The sequence below is a fragment of the Hippichthys cyanospilos genome, chromosome 6 (genome assembly GCF_059441005.1).
Source record: "Hippichthys cyanospilos isolate Australia breed blue-spotted pipefish chromosome 6, RoL_Hcya_1.0, whole genome shotgun sequence".
NCBI lineage: Eukaryota > Metazoa > Chordata > Actinopteri > Syngnathiformes > Syngnathidae > Hippichthys > Hippichthys cyanospilos.
Window position 1 is genome coordinate 3,344,032 of NC_142374.1, and position 6,589 is coordinate 3,350,620.

The window sequence follows — 6,589 nt, forward strand, 5'->3', positions numbered from 1 at the left end:
TCCATATCATCATCAAACACAAGAATCCTGAATTCTAGGGGTTGTCACGGGTTGTACATTCTAATTATATTCTCTTCATCAGACTTAAGTAATCTTGTTTTCCTAATATGTCATTGTCGTAACTTTACGCTTCATATTTAAATTTTTCAACACGGGTTCAAAATCTGCAGATGCACCAAGAACATAGAAAAATATTTAGAGTTGGGGGTGAAGAAATGAAGAAAGCTGAGAAAAGTGGCAATTCGACCAACTTTTACCTTTTTCACTAAGTAAGATAAGTTTGTGATTTTCCCCCTTGGTAAACAAAACATAATTTGGAAACTCCATTTTATCATTTTATATATTATTGTGTTGTCTCAGGAAGGGGCAAATATGCGGTCACGGCACTGTATCTTTCAGCCCCATTACTTGTGCCTTGAGGGTTTTTTTTGAATGCCGCATAATGTCATGTGATCAACCAACACTACTCTCCCAGTCGACTAGATCGGCGCATTGAGCACCTGCGCTTCATGCTTTCAAATGTTCAAATATTTTTAGACATTGTCAAACAGTTCTAATCAATTTTCATGCTGCAAGGAAATGTTTAACATTTTTCCTTGTGACAAGACAAAAGAAAAAACGCGGTTCTTGTAAACAACGTTCTGAAAGTATTTGGGATCTGAGGACACTAACTGTGAACTAAGGATGGGTAAACATTATTGCTAGATCTACATCTTCAGCTGTTCAACAGTCCGGGGTCTCCATTCAAATATTCTACGCTTCATAATGCGCCACACATTTCCAATGGGAGACAGATCTCATCTGCAGGCAGGCAAGTCTAGAACCCCACACTCTTTTACTACTGTCCACACTTTTGTAACACATGCAAAAAGTGGTTTGTTATCATCCTGCTGAATAAGGTCGCAGCATCCATGAAAAAGACGTTCCTGCTTGTAGGACACCATACGTTTCTCCTACAAGTGTATGGACCTTGTAGGATTAAATTGATTTCAGAGGTGTCTAAGTTACCCATTGCGACTACTTGTATAACGTTCCGGGTGGTTCCACTTTGGGTCAGAGTACGCAATGTCTGCAATTTCCCAAAAATATTTGAAATGTGGACTCGTCAGACCACAGAACGCTGCTCTCCTTTGTATGAGTCCATCTTAGATTAGCTCCGGCCTAGAGAAGTCAGCTGCTTCTCTGTTGTTTTTGAATGACATGTACTTTGCATTGTGGAGTATGAAGACCAACCATTTGAATGGTTTTAATGATGTTATGAGACAATGAAATCCCTAAATTCCTTGCAATTGTACATTGAGAAACATTATCCCTTAACTGTTTGACTACTTTCTCACACATTTGTTCATAAATAACTGCAATTTTTTTGGAACATGTTTCGGCCATAAAATTCAAAGGTAATGATTATTTTCTAAAAACAATAAAGTTTATCAGTTTGAATATTAAATGGGTTGTCTGTGGTTTATTTTATTGGAAATAGATTAAAATAGAATTGGTACTCTATATATGATTTACACATCTCAATTTTATTGGAATAATTGCATACAATTAATCATAATTAACTGACAATCATAGTGTAAATACAAATTTCAATGGCGTAGTAAGCAATTAATGAATCCGTCCATCAAGTATCTTAACCGCTTTTCCTCACAAGGGTCCCCCTCAAGGAAAGAGAAAACCTTCCGCGCCCCCTCACTCGCCTCGCTGACTCGAGATAAGATTATCATCGATAAAAGTTGTAAAAGTATACCTAACTGTATCCTTTGTGACGTTGCCAAAAGAAAAGACAGCAAAAATCTCAACTGCTGAAAACTCATTTTACTGTGTTTATACAGGTTGCAGGTTAGTCTAAATCTGAAAAAAAAATACAAAACCCAAGTGCATCAAAGTGCCTGAAATGAACAAATATTTATGGCAATTTTTATTTAATTGCAATTATGCTTCACATGGCATGGGGTCATCCGTGTCCCCCCTGGCATTGCCTCACGCACCCCCATGGAGCCCTGCCAATATCTGAGGACTGCTCTAGTAGAAGGCTCAACCCAGAATTAAAAAAAAAAAAGAATTAATTTGAGGTGTCAGTGTAAAGGTTTTTATTTCAACACCATGAAAACAAAAAAAATGCCATCGGCCTGTCAGGGCATGCTTGGATGGACTGCCGGGAAACTGCATTCATACAAGGACGCCAACATTCAAATTGCATGCAAATAATGATCTGGGCAACGCGGTGGGAGGTCGTTGAGTATGTGCATCTCATAGTGCAGTGGTCGTGGGTTCGCTTCTGGCTTAGGCCTTGCTGTGTGGAGTTTGTATGCTCTCCCTATGCCCGTGCGTAGTGGACATCCGTGCGTTTCACACATACGCCTTCAGAGATGCCCGACTCAAATATCTTTATAATAACATCATTTATGACACCGCGGCAAGAGAAATGATATACAGAAGCACACGTACATATTACTGGGTGCTGCATCACCTTAATCGTGCACAACACATTTCTGGAGCATTTAAACATCAATAAATCCACATCATCAATTAAATTTATCATGATATGTGATATTCCCAAAACTTAAAAATGAAAGGGAATTTAAAATTATTTGTCCAAGTTTTATTGAATCCACTATGAGCAGGCAAGCTTTAACATGATTGTAAGCTAAATTACAAATCCCAATTAAATAGAAGAACATAATTGTATTTATTTAGCATTATTGAATATAAATGAAATAAAATTACAAAAACATTGAAAATGAATAAATACATAAATAAAATGCTTGCACTCATCCAAAATGTCTGTCTCCCAAAACACTTAATTCAACACAAAATCCATTCTTTTTTTTCTTCAAGAAGACATCAATGACTTGCTTGTGGAGTTTTGTTTGGGTGTTTCAGTTCCAACAAGAAATCCTTTTCTATCATATGTTTTTATCTCGCTTTAAAAACGTCTAAGAATGACTGCTCTACAGAAGCACAGGACACAGGGATTATCACAGCCATGCTTGGTTGACCTGCATAGCGCTGCCTCTCATGCCAAGTAGCCAATCACACAGTGTGTACATGTCACGTTCAACGTCAGGCTTTCTCGCTGGCCTTATTCGAGCCAACTTGTGATGTGATTGGCCTTTTTTTTTTTACCTTACAATGTGGACCGCAACATTTTTTTGTCCCTTCTTTAAGCCATTTTTCCGCCTTAGGACACCTCAAACATGGCGGTCAGTGTGCGTGTGACTCTGCGAGTCACTCCGCGCTCATATGTCTATACACGCGTCACTGCTTATCTCACTACAATACTGGTCGCAATTGGTCGACGTCACGACTCCCTAAGATACTGGTCTACTATTGTTCGGCGTCCCGGAGGCACTAAGATGCTGGTCTGCTATTGGTCGGCGTCACTCGTTCCAAAATGGCAGACCGTTAAAGCTTTGTTCTCCTGTGAGTGCTTACAAAAAACGTATTTATAGTGCGTTTTAGTGCCTAATTCAAACTTGAATTGGTTAGCCATAGGAAGAAGATGATTTATATGGAAACGAAGCTGGGGGTAATCAAGAAATACAAAGAAGGCTAAGCTAGCCTAGCCCAGGCTACCCTTACTAGGAAATATAGCCATAAGCATCACTCAAAGGTAAAAAATATATATATATTTTTTTTATTTATATTGTTATTTATTGTATATACATAATATACATAATTGTATATATACATAATTGTATATATATATATATATATATATATATATATATATATATATATATATATATATATATATATATATATATATATATAAGCAGCACTTACTATACTATTTTGGTACCAATTTTCAATGTACAGTATATATATATAATTTTTATGTTTCTATCTGGGGTTTTACACGCATTAGCTAATTAACATAGGTTTGGATTGCCCGCCATACGACGAATTCGCGTTACGATCCCAACCGAGGAACGGATTAACAAATTAAAGGAAAAATAAAAATGAATAAAAAGATGACATTGACTTTTATTTTAAATATGATGAGGTAATGTTACTCCTGCGCAGCAGAGAAGGCCTTGCTGGCTCTGATGGCTCACCACACTCTGTGCGGGTTTTCTCTGAAAACTCTGGTTTCTCCGACAATCCAAAAACATGCACAGTAGGTACATATATTAGAGACTCTAAATCAGTCCTTCTCAAATCGTGGGGCGGGCCCCCCTGGGCGTGCGCGAGGTGATGCCAGGATAACCCCAGGGAAAATGCTTTGTTTTTGCAAAATGAAGTGTAATGTCAATAAAATAATAAATGGCATCTTGTTTTTTTTTTTTGTCAGGCACTTTGATGTGCTTGGTTTTTTTTTTTTTCATTGTAAGTAAGAAGTAGTTATGTTTTTGAAGGTTAATTTATATTGCAGGATACAATTTTAGGTATACTTATTCAACTTTGATAGTTTATGGATAATCTTATTTATAATTAGCGCAGTGAGTGGGAAGGGGGGAGGGTGACAGGTTTTCTCTTTCCTTGGAGGGAGCTTTGCAAAAAATTATTGAGACGCACTGTCTTAGTGGAAGCAAGCAATTTGCATTTTAAAATCACTGAAACACAATAATCTGATGTGCATGCATGTCATTCTGCATCTAAGAGCATGATAAGGCAAATATGACCCACAGATCTCAAGTCATCAAAGAGGAGATAACAAATGGAGTTAATCCTTTCGGTGCTTTAATTCCCTTGACATATACCACAGCCCACATCCTTTGAAACATAGTCTTCCATATAACTCAGGTTAAAGCATCATATTAGATTAGACATCTACTCTTGTGATGTGGAATTATTTGCCGATAGAGAAGAACAGTACAGCAAGTCACTGTTATAACAGTAACTGATAAAACACAGCAGGTGAGATAGAAGATGAACACAGGCTATTTTCCAGCATCCCCTGTTCACCAGTCATAATTCCGTTTCACGTTATGTAAAAATAATAAAGGAAAGTTATCATTAACAGATGAAACCATCAACAGCGAAGAGTGTATTAAAATGACTTGATAACTTTACACATAATGAAAGTAAGAACACACACAGCTTAGCCGCCCCAAAACAACTGCTTTTTGTACTGTGTTACCAACCATACACTGCAGATGTCGAAAAGAGATGTACATTTTATTCAAAAGGGGTAACAGCTTCAAATTATGGCCCTGCTGGAAGATAAAATATCAAAGAAATTACTCAGTATAACACACCCCCTTCATAGTTCAAATTCAATTCAGATTTGTTGTGTCTTGATTTTCTCTTCATGATATTTAATTTGACAGGTTAAAAAGCTCAAAACGAACATCCCTGTGAATACTGTATACTCATTTATCACGGTATATGGGTGTTTATATCTATAGGTATCAACTGTGTATATACAAACACAAATATATTTAAAATATACATACAGTATCTATACATCTACAGTACACTGTAGATATACATCTATGAATGTATCATGTATGTATATCTACACAGTATACACACACACATATATATATATATATATATATATATATATATATATATATATATATATATATATATACACACACACATATTTTTATATGTACAGAATATATTGTACATACATCTATCTATCAATCTATATATGTATATATATATCTATATATATAGAGATCTCTCTCTCTCTCTCTCTCTCTCTCTCTCTCTCTCTCTCTCTCTCTCTCTCTCTCTCTCTCTCTCTCTCTCTCTCTCTCTCTCTCTCTCTCTCTCTCTCTCTATATATATATATATATATATATATATATATATATATATATATATATATATATATATATATATATATATATATATATATATATATATGCACATACACACCCAAAAAAAACACATACACAAGAGTGTTCACTCAATTTTCATGGTTAGTGGAGAAAGGAAAACCATCGTGACAAGTGAGTACGATTTGCCCCCCACTGTACATAATTAAAAAGTATATAAACTTTGCCTACCTTTCTTTTGAAAGCCCAATGACCTCCTAACATACATAGTAGTATGGAGGCTGAATAGGTGTGTGTGTCTTTTTGGGCACAAACGTTATTTTCTTTTACAACACACAACAAGAATTGCATCAGAGCATGGTGAGCGTACCCCCTCCCTCACATGTACGTCTCAGCACAGCTTTGTCAAACACATCCACAAGCACACTGCTAGTAAGATTAGTGAAGAGTTGTTGCCAAAACATCCATCTCGGTCAATGTAGAAAATATTTCATTATATATTATATATGTATATTATATATATTATATATATTTCATTTTAAGCAACAGTGCATTCATTTGCAGACAAACAAAATGAATACTGAGAGGCTGTTAGATGGAGTGTGTGAGTGCTATTGCAGTACATCGAGTAGGCACTGCTGTAAAGTAACAGTCTTTTGGAAAAAAATAATAAAAATCATTAAAAAAAAAACCAAAACAATAAACACTAAGTTTACAGGTGAAAAAAGGCAAAGAGGAGATACATGCATACAATATTAAGCAGTACTCAACCGCACCTCAGCACAACACTGCTAACATAACGGTCACCAGAAAGTTAGTTGCATATATAACATTTAATGCAGGGGTCTTCAATC